Here is a 26,771-nt window from a genome sequence, read left to right as displayed (position 1 = left end):
ACTCTCCATCTCCACTGAAACAAGAAGACACACTTTAATTGCAAGTATTTCAGCTACGAAACATTTTTGTTTTTTTACTTCCAAGAATGTTAGGCCCCGGCATGTTACTTACAGGAACTTCTGGTATTTTGTGGAACACAGACACTTGCATTATTTGAAAAATTTTTTTTTAAGATTTTATTTACTTATTTGACAGAGAGAGAGACAGCCAGCGAGAGAGGGAACACAAGCAGGGGGAGTGGGAGAGGAAGAAGCAGGCTCATAGCGGAGGAGCCTGATGTGGGGCTCGATCCCACAACGCTGGGATCACGCCCTGAGCCGAAGGCAGACGCTAAACGACTGAGCCACCAGGCGCCCCGGAAATCTTTTTTAAGTTTCCTTAACCTGTTAAGTATTCACACTGTAGTGCCCAGCATTTAATCAATAAGTAAGTAGTTACTGAAATTATCCTCTGTGTAACAACGGTCACCAGAGGGGACAAAGAAGGAGATGAAATATACTGCCACCCTTAAGAAGCCTCAGGTACAGTCAGGAAAGTAAGACCAAAATATGTTTGAAGAAATGATAGAAAATGGAAGGGATTCAAGAAGGGCTTCTGAGGGAAGGTGAGGTTTCTGTCCAGGGGAACGCTTACTTATCCACAAACAAGACAGGAAGGAGCAGTATTTCAGTTGAAGGTACTAACTTGAGATGTCGATTCGGAGACATGTCGGCGGTCCTTGAAAGCTAGGCGGGACCTGGAACGGAGTGAAGCAGGCAATCCCCACGAGGAGACACGTGACTGAAGGCACAGCCGGGGGAATGTACTGACTCAGTGGCATGTGGGCGGGAGGAAGGAAGCGAGACACAGACGGAAAGGCAAACTCCCGAGGGTCCTGAGAGTCAGGTCCAGAAGCTAAAACCAATGTCAAAACAAGTAAGGAACGGCTGGAAGACTGGTGGCTTGCTACAGTGCTGTGCACAGAGCAGTCTTAGGCAGCGATGGTCCAGAAGTCAGAGGCGAGGCAAGGTGAGCAGGACCGGGGTGGTGGCGCTGAGCGGGGGTGAACTGACCTAAATCAGCACATGACGCCACAGAGGAAACAGGGTGGGTTGACTTAAGAGAGACTTCTAGATTTCTCAGCTAAATCACTAGAAAAGGTGGCGCCACTTGCAGAGATCAGAATAATGATGGTGCTTTGTTGAAACAAATAATTTCTATGCATTAGCTAGTTTTAAAGAGAAAATGACTTTCTTTTCTCCCAAAGAATCACAAGTTTTCAGGTTGGAAAGGACCGTATAGTTGGACAACTGATCGAAAAAGTGCTGAATGTGGGTGGGATACAGTATGGAGAGCCAGGTAAGTCTTCGAGGTAACAGCTGAAGAAGCTGTCAGTGTAGGGGTGCTATCTGCTGCTTGTGAGAGCTCTCCAAGGGAGAAAATACTTATTGATCGAGGAGAGTGTGGACCACAGGCAGAGCCATGATGGATGCCTACTGTCAGACAGCAGGAGGGTAAGTAACCAGCAAAGGAAGCTGGGAAGAACTACTACACAAGTAGGAGAAGAATCACGATGAATAATATGAGAAAAACCAGAAGAAGAAAAAATTCTCACAGAAGGCATAGTCAGCAACATTAGGGTAGTGGAAAGGCGAAAGTGAGAAATAGTGAACAAGAGACTTTGGGTTTTGCAACAGAAAGATCAAGGGCAGCACTGAAGAAAGAAGTTGTTCTGCAGACTGGTGGAAATGAAAGTCCATTTGGAGAAGCCGGGAGATGGTGGCCATGAACCACTTCTTCAAAGTGTTTCGTGGTAAAAAAGAGCAAAAGAGAACAGGAGTGCAAAGGCACATAGTATTATGATAGCGAGGCTTAAGTGTGGGGTTGAATTCAGAGCGAAAGGCAGAAGACACTGGAGAGAGTGAGGATGAACGTGGAAGAAAGCGCTGAGCTGGGAAAGGGATACCCCATCAGGGACAGGCTCAGCGGCTAGCACAGGAGCAAAGCTGGGACCCCCTCCCTCTGCATTTGGATGGGAAGCTGAAAAGATATATGTAAAGCTGCAGATGGTCTAAGGTGCTGACAAGGCTAACTGTAGAAGTTAAATTCTGGTCGTGGAGAAGGGAATGCAAAGAGATCTGATCCCAATAAAGGAGTACAGGCATTAGGGGCAAGGCCTACTAAGGAGTCACGGTATCCAGCCAACGGGGAGCAAAGCTGAAGGGAACCAGAACCTTCCTCTGGCGGTTCCAGAGATGTAGCTTTCAGCATTGCTCCCGAGACCGGTGGGCATTCAAACAGTGTTTTAAACAAATACTTACTGAAAATAAATTGTCAGCTTGGTTAGAGCTTAGAGGTACAGAATAGAGGAAGGTGAAAATAAACGAAGGAGTTTTACAAAGTGCTTCAAAGTGGAAGTCTTGCAGTTACCCACAGTGACTTTACTTTTCATACAAAAGAATTTGACATCGCTATTTTCGGCCAATGCTTTCATTTTCCCACTTTGTAATCTTCTTACCAGGAGTTTAGCTCAGTCGTTCAAGACACCACTCATTTCAAGTATCTGCCAATGATTCTAAGGAAAAAAATGGCCTCACCTATCTACAAGGTGTCAGGGAATAAACTGCGCATGGAATTATTTTTGCTTCTGTTGCTGGCACTTTTAATTTGCTTTATTACACTTTTATTTGACCACTGCACTCACATTTACAGTACACAAAGTACATTTTCAGACACCAGAAATAAAACACAGAAGAATGAAAACACGGAGTATGTGAGCTGTAGTGATGTGACATTTCTATAAACACTGTTTAAAAATCTAGCTTCCTAATTACCTACAATTAATGGTTTATTGCTCATCCTTTTCTAAGCTTGGCTTTCAGTTAAGGGTTTATGGTAGCTAGGCATTCAAAGAAGGGATAACAGAACTGCTCAAGAAATATAAATGCCACTGAGTGGAAATTATAGCTTAATACTGTATGAATTAACAGGTATTTTAAAGTTCATCAGGTGCATTACATGAAAATGAGAAATCAACTCAAAACTTAAATATTTGCATGCATCTTTTTAACTCTATATGATACTTATGACCCATGGTAAATAATAAATTCTCCTAAGCCTTACCTCTATATCTACCATTAAAGACACAGAGGTGCAAACATTACAAGTTTTATTGTTTCATAGGAACTTTTTAAAAGTTTGCACTCATGTTACGAATTCTACCCATTTAATTCCTTTCTCAGACAAGTTACATATCCATCTTGGGATTATCTGACCTGCACAGGATAAACATCCACTAAATTAGCCCTAGTTCACTGAGGGAGAAATTACTAAATTGTTCTTATGTTGAGAAATGTTAACGAGACCTGCTATCGTGAGATCATTTTGCAATGTCTACAAGATACCAAGTCATCACCTTGTACACCTGAAACTAACATAACATTATATGTCAATTAAACCTCAGTTTTTTAATTATAAAAGGAATTACTCAATTGTAATTGTTTGACTTCTAGCAAATTAATTATCATGTTACTACCACTTAAAAATAATTACATGAATGTTGTATACCTGTGAAAAAAAGAACTTCAGAGGGCAAGCTTCTCAGGAGCAGTGATTCTATTTTACATGCTTATTACACCACTAGGATACTACCACACATAGGACGGACATACATAATAGTATCCGACTGCAATGCTATTTTTTACCCTTTTTTACCTAAAAATTTATTTTATCAAAATTTGTTTAAAGTAATTCTCGTTTATTGTAAAAATTCAAAATTATAGTGAATTCAAAAATATAGTGACTAGGTCGCTATGGTTCTGCCCTTTGCTCTCCGGTAAGTACTGTTAACTATTTTAAACACATTTCTCCGAAATATTTTGAATGCATGTACATAGTTATGTGTGAATGTGTACACATAATCCTATTTTACAAAAATGGAATCCTACTGTACATGACTTGTTTCACTCAACAATGCATCTTGGACATTTTTTCATGTGATTATCCATTAAACTCCCCTTTCTTTTTAAAGTTGTATAATATTCCCTTGTTTAGATATTTGACCAGTTCCCTACTGATGGATATTAGAATTTTTTGAGAATAAAAATTCACAAGTGAAATCCTTTGTACTTTTATAAGAAATACTGTAGGTTAATTCCTAGCAGAGAACTTTCTGGGTCAAAAGATATAAATATTCAAAATTTTAACAGCTATTGACAACCTGCCCATCACATGCTGCCTAGCACTACTACCAACAGCAGATACGAACACCAATTTCCCTTTGCACTCTCCAACACAAAACGTATCATCTTTTTACTCTTTGTCCCTGTGGTACTATTTTACTTTAAACATCACTGAACATATTCTACATTGAATCTGTCATAATCAGTTAAAGCACTTCTACCTTTATATAGTTAGATATTCCGATATTAAATGTCAGTGCGCCCCTGATTTTAGAACACATACATCCTAAAAAAAAGAAATTATTTCATAAAAGATGTCTCTAAAAACATATTTCATTATTAAATAAATCATCACTGTAAAAATTTTGAGAACATAGCCAAATATAAAGAACAAAATGAAATTACCTATACCATAATTCAAGAGCTAACTGTTAAAAAAACCTTTTATCCTATGCATATATTTAATGTACATATACTGTTTTCCTCAATCATGATTATTGCAATCATACTATATCCTATTCGATATCCTGCTTTGCTAAATAGACATCAACAATAATTCCCCGCCTTAATATTAAATATTTTTTTAAAAAACATGATTTTTAAATACCTTTTTTTTCTTTTTTAAGTAGGCCCCACGCCCAGCATGGAACCCAACGCAGGGCTTGAACTCGCGACCCTGAGATCAAAACCTGAGCTGAGATAAAGAGTCGGACGCCTGACCAACTGAGCCAACCAGGTGCCCCTATAATACATGATTTTTAAAGATCACAAAATATCTCTTCATTTAACTGTTACTACTAGACATTTACCTCTGATTTTTTATTATTACAAATAATGTAGAAAAGCATCTTTGCGTCTCTGAGTATTCCGTTACGTTAGAGAGATTCTTAAAAGCACTTGGAGCAGGTTCTGTATTTTATTTATTTTTAAAGTTTTTTTATGTGAGTACAGCTGACCCACAATGTTACACTAGTTTCAGGTACACAACATAGTGTTGGACAACTCTATCCTTTATGCTCACCACAAGCGTAGCTACCATCGCTCACCATACCATGCTATTACAGTACCACTGACTATATTCTCTGTGCTGTACCTTTTATTCCCATGACTCACTTTGTATTTTAAAATAATAAGCAATATCTTTACAATAGCAAGTCCTTAGGTTTTTACAGCCCCATCCAAATAGGTGACTCCTTACTTCCTTAGGATATGACAGGTACCATGGCTGAACTGAACTTTATAAATAAACCAGAAATGTGTCCTTTCTTTTTTTTTTGTAAAATTGCTCATGACTTTGAATGTCAGCATATTTGACTGACAAAGCAGTAATCATGGAGACACTTTTATCATACTTTTCTCAGAATGATCAAATCAAGGACAGAAAACTAGAGAGGAGAGCGTCTGAACAAAAATTAAATAATCATTAGTCTTTAGTATATTCACAAAAAGTAATCTTACTTTAGGCCACAAAAGAGCACTCAAAAACACTCCCCAAACAGGAAACATACAGGTGAAATAATCTGACAGATTTGCATGATCAAAAGTACCCTATACATGTAGAAATTTTAAACACATTTCAAAAAAAAACTTGTAGGTTAAAGGGAAAACAAAATGGAAATCACCAATTGTAAAAAAAATAAATAAATCATATAGGAGCGCTGTATGCCACAGCCTTTGTGCGGCTGGAAAAGTAGCACTGAGGTAAACTTACAACCCTAAGTGCCTGTTTAGAAAATAAGAACAATAAAAACTAAGTAGCTAAACTTTTGATTTGGAAAGCTAGAAAAAGAGAAAAATAAACATACGGAACAGAGCAGTTTATAAAGATATAAGAAGAGACTGATTAATGAAAAAAACCAAGAAACAAAAGAAACCGTGAAAATGGTAGAGTTGATCAATAAAACCAAAATCTGTTAATTTTCAAGGACAAATAAAACGGATAAATCTCTGGCAAAATGAATTATAAAAAGAAAAAGAATAAAATTATTACTTTTAAAATTTAGATAATATATATAATCAATTTAATATGAATAAATTAGAAAAAAATAAACAAAATGGACAATTCCCCAGGAAAATATAATTATCAAAATTAGCTCAAGAAGGAGAAAACTACTGCGATCTATATTCTAGAAAAAAACTGAAAAGGTAGTCAAAGCAAAAGCCCTTTAAACAGGCTCAGATCATTTTAGGTAAATTATACCAAACTTTCAAAGAGTCGGTCAATGCTATGTTATATAAACTATTCAGGAACTTAGAGAAAAAAAAATAGAAAGCTAATCAGCTTATGTTAGAGTCTAGCATAAAGTTTCTCAAATTCAGCACTCTTGACAATCTGGACGGAATCATTAATTTAGGGGATGGGCGAAAGTGGTCTCGTAGACTATATGGTTTAGCATAAACCTGATACTCAAACCAGAAAATGACAACATCATAAAAGAAAAAACACAGATCATTCACACTTATGAACAAAGATTCAAAAGCCCTTAATAACTGGTGATGGGTAGTAAGGAGGGCACGTATTGCATGGTGCACTGGTGTTATACACAACTAATGAATCATCGAACTTTACATCGGAAACCGGGGATGTACTGTATGGTGACTAACATAATATAATAAAAAAACATTAAAATAAAAAAATTTTTTTTAAAAAGCCCTTAATAAAAATACCTGCTAATCAATTTATCAAGAACAGGCAGAGTTTATTCCAGAAATACAATGGTGGTTTTTATAAGAAAAAATTCTATGAAGGCAGTTACTACATTAAATTAAAAGAGAAAAATCATATGATTGCATTTATTATTGCAGAGAAAATTATTTGATAAAATGAAAAACACATTCCTGATAAGACTCTTAATAGACCAAAAATAGAATTGTCCTTAATCTGAAAAAGGGAACCTATGAGAAACCAATAGTAAGCTTTTTATTTAATGATTAAATGCTAGAATCATCCCAATTGAGGAATAAGACTTGTACTAGCCCAGTCAGTATCTCAAGAAAAAAACAATATAAGACATATACATTAGTAAGAAAGACACAAAAATGTCATTATTTGTAGATTTTTAAATTGCGTGAAGAGCCAAGAGAACCAACTGGCAAACTATTAGATATATGAGGATATCAGCAAGGAGGTCAAATACAAGATCAAAAACAGAAAAACTATTAGCTTTTATATACATTAGCAATGATGAATTAGAAAAACTTAGAAATAAATCCCATTCAAAATAACGATTCGAAAAGGCCTGACATACAAGACCGTTAAGAAAAAATATATAAAACTTTGCTGAAAACCATAAAGTAAAGAAGAGATATATCTTGTCCCTAGACAGGAAATCTCAGTATTAAAAAGATTTAATTTTTCCACAAATCAATGTATAAATTTAATGTAATCTCTAACAGGATACCAAATGGATTTTGCAAGAAATCTGACACGCTGACACAAAAAAATTGAAGTAAATGAATAAACATACAAGAGAGTTGAGGAAATCTTAAAAAGAACAAAGGTCTTGCCCTACCAGATGTCAACAAAACACTGTGAAGATACAGTAATTAAAACAGCATGATTCTAGTGCATGCATAGATGACCAGATTCACCGAACACACACCAGAGACAGCCCAATGAACGCAAGGAAATTCAAAATGTAAAAATAGCATTCCAAATCACAGGAAGAGGATTAACTACTCAACAAGTAATGTTGAAATAACTAGCTGGCTGTTTGCAAAAAGCACAAAATTAAAAGCAATAAAATCTCTTCTTCACACAAGTCACACACAAATATATCCCAGCGTAATTAAAGACCGAAAACCTAAAATAACATATAAGCAGGACCAACGAAATAATTTGTGGGGCTGAGTGCAAAATAAAAGGCGAGACATTCCAGGTGGCAACAGCAGAGAATTAAATAAAGTGGGGAAGGAGATGGGAGGGCTCCTGGCCACAAGGAAGGTCACACTGGACTACATCTACATTCAAAATTTCCGCCTGACGACAGAGACCAATCAGCAAAGTGTAAAGACAAGCCACAGAAGAAGAAAACGTTTACAACAGATATAAGACGGAAGATTAATATCTGAATATATAAAGGATGTCTGTCAATCGATAAAGAAAAGATAAGCAATCCAATACTTTTTTAAATGGATAAAGGATATACAAGAGTGTAAGAATAATTTGCAAAAGTGTAAATTAAAGTGACATTAAACATGAAAGTCTGTTCAACCTCAAGAATACTTCTGCAAATGCGAACACAAATTAAAACAAGGAGATTTTTTTTTTTTTTTTAACCACAGATAAAGTCTGATGATGTCAAGTGTGGGCAAGTGTGCAGGGAAACTGCTGGTGGGAGAGTATGCTGGCACCTTCGAGGGGCAGCTGGGCAGTTACAGAATAGTAAACAGGCATTTCTTCTACCTAGCCATTCTGCCTCTTGCTTCCTATCCTAGAGAAAAGCTTCCCACGTGCACGCTCACAAGGAGTCCTATATGGGGACTTCACTGCTGAACAGATCCTAATAGTAAAAATTAGGAAAAAAACTTAAATGACCATCAATAGGGGATGGGAATGGTTAAATAAATTATGCTATAGTCCTGTTATTTATCATACACGCATATAATAAGTATTCTGCAACAATTAAAAGGAAAAGTATAGAACCTTATACAGGCATAAAAGGCACTCCAAGACCTATTTTTAAAGGAAAAAAACTGAGTTGCAAAAAAATAAACACAGGATGCTACTATTATGTTGCTGAATTTTTCAAAAGAAACCACATATCGAAATTATATATTTCTAGAGGATCGTCTGTGTACATATGAAATACAGAGAAAAAGACCTAAAAGCCCATGGACAATACCTACCAAATCAGTAACAGTAGTTTACTCTCCGGAAAGAAATGGGATTGGATGGTGGTCAAAAGAATTTTAGCAAAATCTGTGACGTTTGTTTTTTTATTTTCAAATGAGACATACTCACAAATTATTTAAGAATTAAAAAGAACTTTTAAAATGTGTCAGAATAAATATTACCTATTTGAAGATGGATTTTATTCTTATATACTTCAACCGGGCAGCACTAAACAGTTTCGAATCTCCCATGCCAAAAAAAAATGTCTTCCATCTCAGAGAGGAAGAAAGGAAGCCCAAATATTTTTCCCCCAAATATTTTCTTGAGACCTCTTTGCAGCACGATGATGTCTCACTGCCCCTTCATACGAGCAGAATTAATTATTAAGTGACTTTAATTTCCCAAATCCACACAACAACTACATTACCTGAACTGCCTCTTACAGTTCATGCAAACCACAATATTACGATTGGCCTGGAGAGAGCGCAGACCAAGGCCATCTCTAAAGCAAACAGCACCAACTGTCTAAGTTCCTGCATGAAACGTAGAAGATTATTTCTAACAGTCTTCCAGACCGTAAATAAAAATCTAAGTACATGTAAACTCTGAGGTCTGCTCCCCAGTACACAAGTACAATAATATTTTCAAATTTATGGAAGAAGAAATTTGTTCTTTATTCATCCTCACTGAACAGTGTCTCAAAGAGATGTTGAGGATTTTCCTCAGTAAATTCATGTGCTCACTATACATGATACTTATCTAACTGACCACTCTGTATACCTCTGAAGTCTTTCCCTGATTATATTAAATCAGTGGACGAATCACTAACAAAATCTTTAATAACAGCTTTATTGAGATATAATTTATATGCCATATGATTCATCTATGTAAAATGTACAATTTCAGTAACTTTTAGGATATTCAGAGAGGTGTGCAACCATTACCACAATCAATTTTAGAACATTTTCATCGCCCTGAAAAGAAATCCTGTACCCACTGACAGTCACCCCCCTTGCCCTCCAACCCCCCAGCCCAGCCCTAGGCAACCACTCATCTACCTTCTGTTACCACACATTTGCCCCTCTGGACATTTCCTATGAATGGAATAATAAATATGTGGCCTTTTGTGACTGGCTTCTCTCACTTTAGCATAATGCTTTCAAGGTTCATCCATGTTGCAGCATGTATCAGAATTTCATTTCTTTTATTGCCAAACAATACTCCATGGTATGGACGTATCATATTTTATTTATCCATTCATCAGTTAATGGATATTTGGGTTGTTTCTATTTTTTGGGTATTATGAATAATGCTGCTATGAACATTCATGTATAAGTTGAATTTTTTTTATTTGAGAGAGAGAGAGAGCATGAGTGGGGGGCGCAGAGGGAGAGGAAGAAGCAGACTCCCTGCTGAGCAGGGAGCTCCCAGGACGCTGGGATCATGACCTGAGCCGAAGGCAGACCCTTAACCTGAGCCACCCAGGCACCCCTCAATTTTTTTTTTTTTAAAGCTGACCAATTCTATGTAAAGGTATCCTGGAAGATTTAGAAAGTAGGACAATTATAATACATGTTTTTCTTTATTCATCCTAATAAGAAACCCTTAATGAATCGAATGAACCATTTTATAAAAATAATGAACAGTATTGATATCATACTAACCATAATTAACTTGCAAGTATTGATATCATACTAACCATAATTAACTTGCAAATTAACCTTATTTTAAATGCTAAGTTTTAAGAAATTAGTGTTTGTAACTGGAGAAATACCCTTGACCAGCAATTATTTTACTGATTAGAATTTTATAAAGAGAAAGAAATCAAAGGGCTTTCTGGAAAGCGGTGGGAGCAGGGAGGATGGTTAAATCTTGCCAATCTCTGAGGCAACTGAATACTTTGGTGGCAAAGATACTTTGCACTCTGACTCAGAGTGAATCTTTATAATTATTTGGAATAATAAAATAACTGGAGACAAAGTTATTGAAAAGAAGGATACTCTGTTTTTAAACCACTTCTTTCCTGTGGATGTAATGAACTGCCCTTCAAAAGTGCCAAAGTACCAGACAGATAAGATGTATCCACCCTAAGACTCCGCAGACGGCCCCTGCTTTCTGACTGTCTCAAAATAAATTGTTATTCCTCAGCCCCATTTATGGAGTGTGGTTCCAGGGACAAAGGCATGGTCCCTTCTCCTGAGGAGCTCACCCTGTAAGTGGTCCAATCCCACAAAGATGAGAGTTAAAGAAAATCTTTACTTACTGTTCTTTCAACAATTTTGAACTCCTGTACAAAATAATGATTCATAATGTTATATTCATTTAATCTTATATTTATTCACTTATCCATCTTAAGGGGGAAAATGAATATAAAAGAAAGGCTCTACGTGATTATTATCTGATTAAAGGCAGAGGAAAAAGAACTACCAATCATTTTTAAGATATTATAATAAGAAATTTGAAATAAAATTATTTATGATAGGACTTATAACCCGTTTTTACTTTTTGATTAGCTGCATGGAGTAACTACAGAATCAAAGGGAAAAGGCCACAGCGGATCCCACTTACAGACCAAAAAACCAAAATGTGAAACCAAATCTAAAGCAAAATAAAAAATAAAGTCGGTTATAACAAATCAGTCCACCATTACGTTGTATTCCAAACATTTCTATGTAAGTCACTTGTTTGCAACTCTAAATTCATTCTTCCACAAAAACTGCAATGTAAATAGTGCTTATCATCTCAGAGCAACCCAGGAGAGCCTATTTAATCCATGATGTAGCTGAGATGATGAGCGTGGACAACATTTAAAAATAGGAAACTACTGTTGGAATACTAGTAATTAAACCAAACAGAAAATAATTTAAATTCAAAAAAAAATGTTTAAACCTTTCTTTTGATGCCCCTATTCAACCTAGCACATGAAGGAAAGTGTGTGAACTGGATGAAGACTAGACACACTCCCCGGCGGGACTGCGGAAGGATCCTCCAGGCTCGCTGGGGAGCTGGGAGAGCTGGCGGACAGGGGGCTCTCTGCTTCAACCACCCTTCTCTTTCTGCTCTTCTATCCAGACTCTGCCAACTTGCAATCTTCAGTTTAAATCTATGTCCACAAAGGCCTGAGAAGGAGCTTGACCTAGACTAGAAGGCTGCTGCTTCCGCACGTTTCTGCTGTTCCTCCTGCAATTAACATCTCCACGCCAGCCCTGCTCTTGCCCCTATTCTCATTAGTCAGGGCCGGTTATCTGTTGGCCAACAAGGGATCTGAAGTGAGCGGCGGAGAAAGACAAGGAATGAAATGCTGCTGAGAGAAGAGAAGGAGAAAGGAGGGAAAGGTAGAAAGGGTGTGTATCATTAGCCGGCAAGGGATGGAGGGCAGTGTTGGGTAAACAGCGACGGGCCAGCTATTAGCCAAGGCCCCCACACCATTTATTAAATGGAGCATGAGCTCAGGTCTGCTAGTTTGCTCTGGGACAAGCGGGGAGAGAATGGGAACGCTGCTGCTGTTAGTAGCCATGCATCGTCATTCACTGTTTATTGAGCACCTAATATATACAGAGTACCACCAGATACTCTAATCCATAATTGAGGCATTTTCTCTGCTCAAGGAGTTTAGAGTCTACGAGGGGAGAGACAGCACACAAACTATAGTAAATCTAGAATATATTAAGGACCACAAGAAATACAGAGCTATAGGAGCACAGAGGAAAAGTAGGAGACTGGAAAAGAACCAAAAAAAAAAAATTTATTCATTAAAAAAATATTTATGGAATACCTAATACATACCAGACAATGTTCTAAGTGCTGTGGATATACTGCAAATAAAATGGACAAAAACTTCAGCCCTCAAGGTTTATTTTATTTTTTTATTTTTTAAATATTTTATTTATTTATTTGACAGAGAGAGAGACAGCCAGCGAGAGAGGGAACACAAGCAGGGGGAGTGCAAGAGGAAGAAGCAGGCTCCCAGAGGAGGAGCCTAATGCGGGGATCGATCCCAGAACACCGGGATCACGCCCTGAGCTGAAGGCAGACGCTTAATGACTAAGCCACGCAGGCGCCCCCATCATGGTTTAATAAAAACAACAAAAACATACTACTTAAAAATACAAGCACAGTATATCACATGTAAGATGATGAGTATCACGAAGAAAAATAAATAGAGCCAAACAAAGGGAAGATGAGGGTCCTGTTTGAGAGAGACAGAGACCATGAGAGGGAGCTCACTGAGAAGACATCTGAGTACAGACCTGAAGGACGTGAGCCTGCGCACTACAGACACCCGCAGGAACAGTGTTCCAGGTGGAAGGAAGGGACGAGCACAGCAGTGTGCCCGGTACAGGAGGAGCAAGGAGGCAGCGGTGCAAGAGATAGTGGGAGAAAAGGTTAAAGGTGACAAGTGGCCAGATCACATGCTGACTCGTGGTCCGCAGGATGGATATAAGCCTTGATTCTACAGGAGCTGGGTTTTAGGAAAAAGAGTAACATGACAAGACTTATGCCACACCATCTGGGTGCTGTAATCATCCAGCCTAAAGATGATGTTGGCTTGGACCAAAGTGATAGCAGTGGAAGAAATTACTAAGAAATAATCTGATGCTGGATATACTCCCAAGGGAGAGCTGAGAGGATTTCCTAACAGATTCAAGGTAAGGTACAAGAGGAAAAGATGTGTTGTATTAGCCTGCAAATATAACAAATATCAAACATTCTGCTAACTAGATGGCTTATCAACAGGAATTCCTTTTCTCACAGCCCTGGAAACCGGAATAGCTGAGATGGAGGTGTGGACAGGGCTGTTTCTTCTCAGGCTTCTCTCCTGGTCTTGTAGATGGCCATCTTCTGCCTTTGTCTTCACAGGGTCTCCTCTGCAAGCTGCGTATCTCTGTGTCCTCTTCTTATAAGGACACCAGTTCTGTTGGATTAGGGCCCATCCCAACGGCCTCACTGAACCTTAATGACCTCTTTAAAAACACTTTCTCCGAATACAGTCACATTCTGAGGCACTGAGGGGGTTAAGACCTCCACGTACGAATTCTGGGGAGACACAATTCATCCCTTAACAGGTCAAGGACAACTCCAAAGTTTTTAGCACAACCAAGGGGAAAGGTAGAAAGCCATCTGAGCTCACTGTTGAACAATCAATGAACATGTATGGAGGGTTTATTACATGTAAGACACCACACCCAGCACTTCAGGGGCATTCCTCCCATTTAATCCTTACAACAACACTAGAATGTTGGGATTATCATCTCCATTTACAAATCAGGAAGCCGAGGCTTAACACAGTTACACAACTTGCCCAAAGTCACACAGGCAGTAAGTGGAATAAAAGGGATTTGGATCTAAGCCCTCAGATTGCAGCAGGCATGCCTTTAACCACTATCGGCACTGCCTCTGCCACCAAAAGCTGTGAGCTGAAGGCACGAAACCGTAGACCAAACCAAAACTAACCTGAAATACGATACGTAAGAGATCATCGAGCTCAACGCCATGGTTTATGGGAATAGGCATGGATTAAAAAGGTGATCAAATTATTTGTTCAACTCAAGCTTCTAGAACAGGCTTTAATTAGAATATCCTTTATTTTATAATACTAAAAAAATGGAAACAACTTAAATGTAGTTGGTTTGAAAATTACAGAATAACCCTGTAATAAAACACCCTGTAATAAAACCCTGTAATAAAAACCTTGAATTAAAACAATGCTGTCGAGCTACACTGATTACGGGAATAGATATCTGTGTTATATGAAGCTTTTTTAAAAAAAGCAGGTGATACAATCACATTTCAGAATAACCCTTAAAAAATATTCCATACATCATAGGTATTTGCAAAAGCCCAGATGAATATAACCATAAAAAGGAGACAATAAGAAAGTGGGCCATTTTCACTTTCTTTTTAAAACCTTTCTATGTCTGATTTTTTTCTATAGTAAATATGCATTATTCGTAAAAGTAGAAAAACAGTAATGCCAATTCAGAAAGATATTCTTAAAGCTATTTCCTTTATACTTCGCCGCCCAAGCTCCCCTCGAGCTTCGGGGCTCTCCGGACAGGCTGGCATTCAAGCCTTCCAGGAGTTACTTCTCTCTGGTGGCTCAGACTCCACGCGAAGCAGCCCTCGGGAGGTGATCTGTCAGTGGAAGCATTTCAGAGCTGGTACAGAGCATAACTGTACTCCCAGTTAATCACTCATTTAGACTCAGAGAATCAACTTTTCACAAATGAAGTGTCTGACCTAAGAAGTGCAAGTGTATTATTCAGCTGGTATTTTTAATAATATCAAATCTGTCAAGATTGTCATTGGCGTCAAAGTCATTTATGTCAGGATTATAAAATGAAGTACCGATAATAACATTTAAAAGAAGGAGGCAGATCAGGGCACGGAAGAGAGAGTGGGGAGATGCTAGGGGCAAGCCCGCCAAAAAGCCATCGCAGCGCCATACTTACTACTTAGTAATTCACCCTCGCTGGACGGCAAGCTACTACTGAGTTCACTACTCTATGCATGGCACCATGCTACGCCCTACAAAGATAAAGGACAGCAAGGCATGGCCCCTGAAGGCCATGATCGTTTTTTAATATGTGGTCTATAACACAATAACAGATTCCTTTCCCTTTATGAAGTGGGGGTGCCCAAAGAAGTGGACGCCCTCTGACAACAAGCTTTGTTTATTCTTTGCTTCAGAGGCAGTGGAGGGGAGGGATGGAATAGGAGTGAGAAGACAGCGGCACAAATGAGAGGACAAATGCTGAGCTGGAAAGACAAGGAGCCTGGAAAGAGGACAGAACAACCCAGAAGAAGGGAAAAGTGGCACGTGTTACTGAGTTGTCCACGAGCAGGGCAGCAAGGGAAGACTAGGGGGGAAGTGTGGGGGTGCCCGGCGTGAGCACCCCGAGGCTCCAGCCCTGCGGCTACTTCTGAGAATGGCATCAGTGGCCCCTGAGAGGGAAGGACGCACACCTCTGCCCCGAGGGGGGTGTTTTCCGGCCTGCTGGGGAAAATGCACAGGAGAGTCTATATGGAACATTTCAGCTGAGCGCCCTTCTCTTCCTCTGCTATCCTGGCTGCATCAAAGCCATTTCACAGTCTCACGTGGTGGGGCTCAGGGCCCCGAAAGCGATAGAGAGCTGCCTGCCCCCACTGACAATCGCAGAATCTCTCACACACGCTTGCCCAGGAGCGCAGCTATTCCCCTCCGCAGATCCTCCCCTGAGCTGTCCAAGACAGGACTCAACTGGTCCACGGGACACGGAGCTTCAGTGTGGGGGCCCAGAGTGAGTGACGCACGTGGTCTCAGGGAAGCCGCCTGTCACACGGTCACGTACATCTTCCTGGGAATTCACGTGCTCCACTATCTCCCCTCACCCTTGCTTCTTTGAGAAGTAGCTGATTCCACTTAACAAGCTTTTTATTCGACTGCATACTTCGTTAAAAATTAGGGCTAAGGGGGTAAGAACAGTCCTTACTCTTGAGGGGTTTACTACCCACGGAGAAAGACAAACATAATTTCAGTGGAGGGTGGCAAATCTGTGCTTTTCAAACTTTTTTGTTGTGCCCCTACACAGCAACCCTACGTACATTTACACAGCAACATGCGAAATAGCATTTCGTCTTCTGGTCCATTCTGTCCAGTTTTATTGAATCATTTAAAAATGGGTCACAACGACAGCCTGAGCAGTAGGCGGGGTGCTGTGGGGGACAAGGCGAGGCCTCGGCCCACAACTCAGAGGGCCTTGTGCAGAACAAAGTCTGTGCTGAGGTTAAGCAAAGTGGGCTAAGCAAAGAAAGGAGGAAAGGCATGCCAGGCCGAGCGAACATCGCAAAGCTTGAGGCAAAGCATGTGCGATGCGTGAGCGGCCCTGCCGGCGCTGGATATTATCAGAGCACTGCCGTGACTCGGGGAGTGATGCGGCCGGGGTGCCCAGGAGGCAGGCACCAGGAGAAGACGGGTCTTGAGTGTCATGTGAGGTGTTATGGCTCACGCTGCTGGGCCAGGGCCTCGGCTGAAGGGTTTTTAACAGGGAATAATGGATTTACCTTCCAGAAATCACTCTGCTTATGTGACAACTGCATTTAGGGAAAGCAAATACAGAAGAAAGAACAGGAGGCTAATGCGATAGCAGAACTGAGAATTGATGGAGTTTTTCATGCGCTCTGAGGGGAGAGACGTAGAGCATCCCAGTGACAACGTCGACAGGCGACAGAGATGAGCTCGCGAACAATGAGCACACGCGGGGAGCCACGTGGGGAGAAGAGCAGGGGGCCGAGGGCTGACCCTGGCAGCCTCCTCTGAGCAGCGAGAGTACCAGGTGCAGGCAGGGTCAGAAGCAAACCTAGAGCGCAAGCGTGGCAGGCTGGAGGCGGGGGCGGCAGGAGGACCGCGGGCCTCGGACGGCAGCAGTGGTTAGGGCCCCGGCTCTGTGCAGACGCAGGAGCAGCACCAGCCCTCGGGAGGCATTTCCTGTGGGCTGGCACCATGCGCCGCACGCTTCAGGAGATGCTTACGACGCACATTTATACCTCCTCGTATTCAGTCTTCATAACAAAAGCAGCTGTTAGCATCCCTATGATGCAAGGCTCAGGGAGCTTAAGGAACCCATCTAATGTCACGTGATTAGTTTGTAGCAGAGCCAAGCTCCAAACCCCCATCTACCTGACACCAAGGCGTGTTTCAAAAGGACTAAATTTTATAACACAGAACTTAGTTGTGGCCCTCGGGACATGAGGGAGGAAAGCTGGTCTAGAGAAAGCATCTGGAGGTGAGGCAAGGGGCCCGAGAGACATGTCACGCTGGAGGCTGGAGGGGGCCAGGGAGGAAGGGAGCTGCTGCCAAGACGCTCTGCACTAAACTACCATTTAAGGAGTCTTTTTCTTACTCTCCATGGTTTCCCTCAAAGCCCTCTCATTTCGAACAGGGTTTTGAGCACCACTGTTTCAGTTACAGAGCTTTGTTTTTACAGTATGAATTATTTTTGCTTGTAGATCTGAAGGCCCCAGGTAACACCCACCACCCACATGCTTGGGTATTCTCTGTGCTCCCCGACTGCCCTACACAAGGCAAACAGTCTCTCGGTTTCTTCTCCTTCTACAGTGTCTGGAAGCAAACATTTTTCTGAGGTTTTCTAAAATATGTTACTTTGCAGAGAAACAGATGGAGTGAAAATAACAAAGTATCACCCCAATGAAAGCTGTCCCCAATATTCTGTGCAACGTAAATACAAGACCCTGGACTTCTGTATTCAGAGGCTCTATAACTCCTATCAATCATTTTTGTTCCACTGAGGACTAATCCATCCTTATCGATTTTATTCCAGAAACAACCACCTTTTGATTACCTCACCTAATTTTAATAATCGGCATGCACTTATCTGATAGTTTTCCCATTTATGTGTTTGTGGTCGTCTTGTTTGCTGGTATGTGCCCAGCACCACAGACATTCACAAACATCTGTGGAATGCAGGGATGCTCTCTTTGGCCCCGGCCCCTGAAGACCACCTCTTCACAGGCAGTATCATATAGTAACAGAATCTGACAAGCTAAGTGCTACAAGCAGAGATTAGTCCCATGACTTCGGCCTCATTATTACCACATCCCAATAAATGTAACCAACAGACTTTTCTAAAATAAGCATTTAAAAAGAAAAATCCACAGACTAAAGATTTATATTTGTTTCTAAATCAATGGACCTAGAAGCTCTAGAAGACTAAACACTAGTAGTTTGGAACTATCCAAATTCCAACAGCTCCGAGACTATGGCCCTGAAAGAAAACATGACGAGAAAGAGCATGTGATTACCCGTTCACCGTCGGTGCTATTCACAGTGAGAATTAGATGGCCAACATTTGCACAAGCACGTATGTGCCTTAGCTGATTTGCAGGAAGCCAGAACATAAAGCATGGATCTGCAGTGTTCCTAGAAATGTCTATATTTAGACAGAGACGAGGTCAGAAGATTTGAGCAAACTCTATAGCTAGCTATTAATAAGCTTTTTAAGTTGAATGAAAGTTAGAGACAGGACTACTATCCTCCCTGAAACACTTGTGTCAATCTTCTTCATACTGCTGAATTCTTGTGCTCTGAGTTTTAGACAGCATTAGCCGTCTCTCTCTTTTTTCACGCACAAATATGGAAGCAGGAAACAGGATGTAAATCCTTGATATAAAGCATTCATGCCTGGGTGGGGCATTAACAAAAGGAGAAGAGGTACAGGGAAGAGAGGCTCTGATGACATCTGTCCCCGGTTGTTGCCAGGAAGCATCCAGTTATGACAGATTCTGACATTAGTTTCATCAAATTACTACCTTTGTACTATATACACAATAAAAAAATGGGTTCCTATTTCCTACTTTCATATGGAAATGTATTAGGACAAGGGCCAATGAAAATCTGCTAGAAACAAACCAACCAACCCACGAATGCACCGTCTTCCACAAGTGGATAGTCTTCTGAGTCATGGCTTCCCCCCACCACTGGCCAACTTCTACTGTAGATGAACCGTGCAGGCTGGACAGAGAGAGACTGGGGATGGCTAGGCTTCTTGTATTTCTTTCCAAATGCCTTTTTTGTTTGTTTGTTTGTTTGTTTGTTTGTTTTCTATAATACCTCTTCTTTCCTCTATTAGCAATGATCACTGAAAGTTGATTATAATTCTAAGTTCTAATTATTATTTTATAGTCCTTTAAAAATGCATTACAGGGCATTTTATACAGTGTCAAAACGGTTCATCCTAATCTAATTATCTGAAAGCTTTTTAAAATCATCACAATCTTCTTTAAAAAACAGATCCAAATACGACTAATTACTTGTCCAATATAAGCAAAGCAATGTTTTTGGCAGGGGATTTATAATTCACTGCAGTTAAGTAATTAGTAAAATATATATTTAACAATGAATTAATACAAGTGCTTTATATAGGGAGTTATGGTTGAAAGCAGTACTAAAAATTATGTAAGACAACTAAATTTTAATATGGAACTTCAAATTATACATCAATTGCCACCTTTCAGACCTATTTTTCATAAAGTAATTTCTATTGCACTATAAAAAAATCCAAAATAGGGGCGCCTGGGTGGCACAGCGGTTAAGTGTCTGCCTTCAGCTCAGGGCGTGATCCCGGCGTTATGGGATCGAGCCCCACATCAGGCTCCTCTGCTATGAGCCTGCTTCTTCCTCTCCCACTCCCCCTGCTTGTGTTCCCTCTCTCGCTGGCTGTCTCTATCTCTGTCGAATAAATAAATAAAATCTTAAAAAAAATAATCCGAAATAAAACTGTAACCCATTACCCCAAATTAATGCAACTATGACATTCTCTGCTAGAGACTTAGTCTGTGGCTGTCTGTCTTTTGTTGGACCTGTGCTGCCAGTGTTAATAAAAAGGACACAACTTTAAAAATCAGCAACAGTGAAAATTCAACCCTATGAGAGGAAAATACACACCACTAATTTCTAGTCAAGTGTATAACTTGTAGTCATTAAAATATGTAGTCAGGTAAGGGTTTTGTTACAGGCTTTGGTTGATTTTCCAGATTTTCCACAGCAGGTGGGTGTTTCATCTGAATAGGTCAACTGTCCGCAGAAGGCCAGCAAATCTTGCACAGCCAGCACAGCCTAGAAGGGCAGGAGGCTATTTTAGGAAAGAAGCATCCTGTTCTTTGATTTATGCCATTAGCGCAGCAAATAACTAAATTTAACGAGCATAACTGATTTACCATAGAAGTACCATATGATTCCTGCCCTTTGCCTGGAATCAACTGAGACCTACAACAGTCTTCTAGATCAGTCTTTCTAGAAAATAACCTCCCAAATTTTCAAGCCTATCCTCAGATTTCAGTTCACTGATCTTATTTTCAATCTAACAAATTTAGTTAGTGACTTTCAGTGCTGTGAAATTAAATTGTATTTCCACTGCAGTCCAGGTAAAGGGTTTCTTCCCGTAGCCTATTATTGCCCTGAAGACAACTACCTGACTTGAAAGTAGACCACAGAAGAGTCAAACATAAATCCTGACCTGACCAATCTTACCTTCTCTGCATTGATGACACCAGCGGTTCTCCATCAGGCATTATATGCCCCCACGGGGATATTTTACAATGCTTACGGGGACATTTTTTGGTTGTCATGGTTGTAGGGGGGAGTACTACTTTCATCTAGGGAGTAGAAACCAGGAATGTGGCTGAACACCCAGCTGCAGGAAGGCCAGCCCTCTGCAACAAAGACCTATCCAGCCCTAAATCCAGCTGAAGCTGGAAAGCCTGAACTATAAAGATTTAAGAGTTAATACCTATATGTGGACAATATCAGAAAATCTGTGCCAGAATTATAAAAAGGTGACTTCCAATACTCCTTCTTGTATTCATCTCTGATATGCAGAATAGCCAAGTATATATAGCCTTGCTTTTTGAAAAACGATTGCTTACCCTGCTGAAAAAAAATACATTTACAGAGTCTTATGTTCATTTTCATAGTTAATATTTATATCCTTAAAAAAAAAAAAGGATGGCTCATCAGTTGAGCTCCTGGGTGGCTCAGTCAGTTGAATGTCCAGTTCTTGGTCTCAGCTCAGGTCTTGAGCTCACGGTTTTGAGTTCAAGCCCCGCACTGAGCTCCACGCTGGGCATGGAGCCTACTTAAAAAACAAAAAACAAAAAACAAACCCTCAAATCACCTCAAAAAAACTCCCCAGGAAAACTTTTTGTTCTTTCAGGAATGCAATTACACTTAGATTCTCCGTAAATTCATGTAAAATTATAAACATTTAACATATCATTGTTTGCTTGTTTTTTTTTTTTTTTTCCAACAAGTTGACAAAAACACAGAACAGACAAACCACAGAATTTATCAAACAGATACACATGGCATTCTGGGTGGCCTGAAAGCCACCAAACTGCACCTCAGACTCCTGCAAACAGCATTTCTTGGGAAACATGGCTTCACCGGAGAGCCAGTGACACACACTAATGGGGACAACACAGCCCTTCTGGGCCGCGCGCGTACAGACAGTCCCGCTACCGACGCCTCTCTGATTTTCTCCTAAACAGGCAGGACCGGGCAGCGCTTTTTCTCAGGCAAAACAAATCAAGCTGCAGAGTGTTTTATATATATATATACTTGTGTATATATATATATACTTCCAGAGTGTTTCATATATACATACACACACACACACACACACACACACACACACACACTTCCATTGAGCACCTAAATTACTTCTAAAAGTTTAGAAATGTTTATCTTGCTGCCAAAATGATGAATGTCAGGGATGCAGCACTTTATTGTCTAAGATTTCTTGAGTCATTCTGAGGCTTTGCTTTAGTACTGTGGGTCAACACTCCATTATCTTTGGTCTTGTTCTGATTTCCTCTACCGTAGTCAAGAAAATGGGTTATCTTGGACGTTCTGTATCGAAAGGACCTATGAATATACAAAGATTAGAGCCATCCTCCACCTGAAAAATCATTTCAACATGAATTAATGTTTCAAAGAAGAAAGGATAACTCTGAGTTGATGAAATGCAAACTGCAACCACATAAACCAAAGGCACTATCTTATGACCTTAATTTTCCCATACATTGGATGCTTTTAACCATGTATAATAATATCCACATCCTCAGAGATTCCAATATTTCTAAACCAAATCTCTGCGACTGCCTCCCCGCACAAGCTGCATAAAAATTCTTTGCTGCATGGGGGGGCGGGGCAGGATCCTGATTTTTGCTTTCAGAAAAAAAATTTTTTTTTTTACTTTTTTCTTTAATCATCGGAAACTAAAAAGGTAGATTTCCATAACACGTCTTACAACACAAAAATCCTGATTGAGTATTTAAAGGTAGAAAATGAAAGCAAATGTGAATACTTCTACAAATTCCAATATTTATATAACCCAGGGTTGAGGAAGGACTTTCTGGACACTAAAGGCAGAAAGCATGAACAAAACATTTTAAGACATTTAAACACAATCTTTCTGCTCCATGAAACAACATAAACAAAAGTAAGCAAAATAATAAATCAGAGGAACATTACAACAAATAGGGCAACATATATAAAAGACAAAGGGTTAAATATTTATGGAGCTCCTAGAAATCAAAGAGACAAACGGTTGAAGAGAAAAATAAACAAAAAAAATGAATATTGCAATTTGTGGGAATATAATTCACACATACACATGAAAAAATTTCTAGCTCACTGGTACTCACAGAAACAAATTAAAACAGAGGACAGATAGGTATTGTCTGCTTACTAGATTGGTGTCCATTCGCGGTGCCGGTGACACCCAGTGAAGGCGATGCCGTGGGGAACCGGCAGCATCCTAATTACCAGCAGACCTGTAAATTGGTAAAGCCTCTAGGGAAGCGATTTGACTACATTATTAAAAGATTCAAAAATCTCATTTCCTTTGACTCAGCAATTCCATTTCCAGGGTTTATTCAAAAGAAATAACACAGGGGCACCTGGCTGGCTGGGTCAGAAAAGCAAGCGACTCTTGATGTCGGGGTCGTGAGTTCGAGCCCTACAATGGGTCGTGAGTTCGAGCCCTACAATTAAGTTTTAAATAAATAAAACTTAAAAAAAGAAAAAGAAACAATACGCAAGGTTCATAAAGACGTATGTATTAAATGCATTGTTTACAGTTCTTTTTTAACTGAACACCCAGAGGGCCGTGTCACTGCCTCCACACCTAGGTCCAGCAATCACCCCTCGCTTGGATTACTGCAACAGCTCCCTAAAGAGCATCCCATCACTTTCCAGTTATTCTCCACCTAGCAGTCAAAATGAGACTTTAAAAACACAAATGAGGCTACTTCACAGCCCTCATAAAAGCCTCCAGTGGCCTCCCACTGCGAAGTCCCAGGTCCTTACCGCTTGCAAAGAGTTGTGGATGTCCTGGCCCCTATCACCTTGCTGGCCTCCTCTCCCCATCTCCCTCAGACACGCTCAAGTTCCTCCAGTGGACCAGATGGTCTCTGGGCTTGCTGCTGTGCCCTCCCCTAGAACAAGGGCCCTACACTATCCCACCCCATAGCTAACTTACATACCTGAAGCACACTCTTCAGGGCTCAGCTTAGCAGGCCCCTCCCCAGGGCAAACTTCCCCTGCCTCCCCCCCATTCGAGTCGGGTGTAGTCCCTAAGCACACGCTGTGCAGCGCCCTGTGCTGATCCAGTGACAGCCCTGAACGCACCATATTGGAACACTGGGTCACTTAGCTCACTGATATCCCGGGGCACCTTTATCACCGCTTGGCCTTTTCTGAGGACACAAAGGTCTGCATGTGCAGCAGCTCCCTCCTGTATTCGCGGACCTCAACACCAACATCTCTCTGACACCCGCTCAACTCTTTTGCAACACGTACCCCTAGGCACAGCTGCCTGAGACAGAAGGACTGAAGCTGCAGTTTCAGACCGTTTTTGTGGTTCTTGGGCCCTTATTAGTTCCCCTGTAAGCATTATCAGATGTGATGGTAGTTGTTTGGGAAACTGAGCTCTTACGTAGTTTCTTTTATTCTTTTTTCTAGGATAAATTCTTCATCATATGAATAGAGCACAGCAGCATATGAGGACACTTTCTCAAACCAAGAAGAGAATTTAAAAACCAGTTGCTTCATTCCTGATCCTTTGGTAATAATCAAAGATGAAAAGCGACCTAAATGTCCCTCAAGAGGAAGCGAGTTAAATAAATTATACATCAACACAGCGCAGTACTGTGCGGCCATGAGCGTGAGAATCTCTTCCTATACTGACTCGGACACTATCAGGAAGGAGTGTGAGGTGAATAAAGCAAAGTGATGAACACTATTATAATTCACTGCTCTGTGTCTGAAAAAGGCAGGCATAGGTATCAATTATCTCTGGGAGAACACACTGGAGAGGAGGGAAACTGAGGGGCTGTGTGGAGAGAGACTTGGCCCTGGATAACCTTACCGTTCAGCCTTGTTAGTATGCTACATATTTCAGTGAGGGCTTACTATGGAGTCCTATTTAACGAAGTAGGTATGAATGTTTGTCAAAATTCCTCATATGAGAAGCACAAAGGCTAATTTTAACATACCCCCCCTCCCACATACAAAGAATCCTGACAATTTCCAGTGCTCTGGACCAAGGCTGTCAAGTGGCAGCAGAAGCACCATCATCCCTGCCAGGTAATTAAAGTATGTCTCAGAGGAGGGCTATGGCCTTCTCTCTTGGGTCTGTTCTGCTCCTCTTTCTCAGTCCTTCATCCCACAATGTCCTGAGCAGCAGCCATTATTAAATACTCCCCCTGTCTAACAATACTTAAGTACATTCCATTTTCTTGGAGGCAACATGAAACTAGTATGGTTTCTTCCCAGAAAGTAGTGCTGAAATCAACCTTAAAGGAAAAGCAGAAGTATGAATTTGTACAGCCAAATAGCACTAACTACAAATTCTGCTTTTGCAGCCCATATTACCATAAAAAAATGGACAGACCAAGGAAAACAAGGAAAGGAAGAAACAAAGAGGGAGGAATAAAACCCTTCATTCCAATGGGCTTTTCCTTTGACTTGGCACAGCCAACATGGCAGGACAAACAGGGTGGGCTGATTTCCCCTGGAAATCAGTACTAGGTTATAGATTGTGTCTACAACTATTAAGTTGTAAGTCCATGCCTCAGAGTTGTTTTTCCTACAACTTAAAGATATGTGCAAGGAAATACTATGCTCCAGATCTCCTATATATCCTGGTGCCAACCAAGTATCACGCTCACCCCAACTAAACCAGCATATGCCTATGGAGAGAAGGCCCTTTTCCAAAGGAGAACGGCAATGGACAGAGAGAAAATTCAGTAGAAACTCCAAAGTGATGATAACCATGAAACACCTTACTCTCGTCTTCATGCAAAGATGAAAATAAATACCTCAAAAATAAAATTGCTAAATTACCAAGTTTTTTTAAGAAGATACCATTAATTTAATATTATCCAAAAATGGGAGAGAAATAATGAGAATTCCAAAAATTCTTAAGTGAGAAGAGAAAAATTCAGTCTAGTTGTCTTATAAAACCATCAGCTGAAGTAATATTCATAAGTTGTGAATAACACAAAAGGATGCTACTAACATGAAATGAAGACAGATCTGGAAAACGCAGTCTTCAAGACATCACATATATTCACAGCTGATCCTACATAAACCAACTAGTAGAATGAGTGTCAAATCCAGATCTAACAAATATATATGCATTCAGATGCAACTTACAAATTACAAGAAACGTTGTTCTTTTTTTTTTTTTAAGATTTTATTTATTTATTTATTTATTTGAAGAGAAAGAGAGAGCACACACAAGTGGGGAGAGTGGCAGAAGGAGAGAGAAACCCTCAAGCACACTCCATGCTGTTGAGCATGGAGGCAGAGGCAGGGCTCCATCTCACGACCTCGAGATCATGACCTGAGCTGAAATCAAGAGCTAGACACTCAACTGACTGAGCCACCCAGGCGCCCCATGAGAGGTTTTTCTATATCAGAATTTACTCTAGGTCTTACACTATACAAGATGCTTTCATATCCAGATCTCATCTAATCCTTAAAATAACCTTATCAGGTAGGTATTATAAGTCTCCTGTTGCAAAGGAGAACACAGAGCCTGAAAACACTGGAGACTTGGCTAGGGTCAGTCAGGGAAAAAGTGGCAGTACCAGGCCTAGAACCTGGACACTCAGCCTCTAAGACCATGCCTTGCCTCTATAACGTCAGCAGATGTTAATTAAACTGCATTTTGGTGGAACAGTGAGAATGCAACCAGGTTATTCTGTCTGTTGA

The 26,771-nt window shown here is 40.3% G+C and overlaps 1 protein-coding gene and 1 long non-coding RNA gene across 3 annotated transcripts in view; one reads left to right on the top strand and one right to left on the bottom strand.

The window, feature by feature from the left end:
- The window catches only part of PLCL2 (phospholipase C like 2), a 184,604-nt gene that overhangs the window by 105,484 nt on the left and 52,349 nt on the right, over positions 1-26,771 (bottom strand). The window lies entirely within an intron of this gene.
- Positions 838-24,846, top strand: LOC130544376 (uncharacterized). Of its 2 annotated transcripts, none has more exons than XR_008960609.1 (3): positions 838-1,009; positions 4,788-4,897; positions 24,516-24,846. It is a non-coding gene; the product is annotated as an uncharacterized LOC130544376 (long non-coding RNA). The 2 variants fall into 2 exon arrangements; XR_008960610.1 differs by lacking the exon at positions 24,516-24,846 and adding an exon at positions 11,509-17,890.

This window comes from Ursus arctos, unplaced genomic scaffold (assembly GCF_023065955.2).
Source record: "Ursus arctos isolate Adak ecotype North America unplaced genomic scaffold, UrsArc2.0 scaffold_20, whole genome shotgun sequence".
NCBI classification, from domain to species: domain Eukaryota; kingdom Metazoa; phylum Chordata; class Mammalia; order Carnivora; family Ursidae; genus Ursus; species Ursus arctos.
Note: the sequence above shows the minus strand (reverse complement) of the source record. Positions and strands in the feature narration are given on the sequence as shown.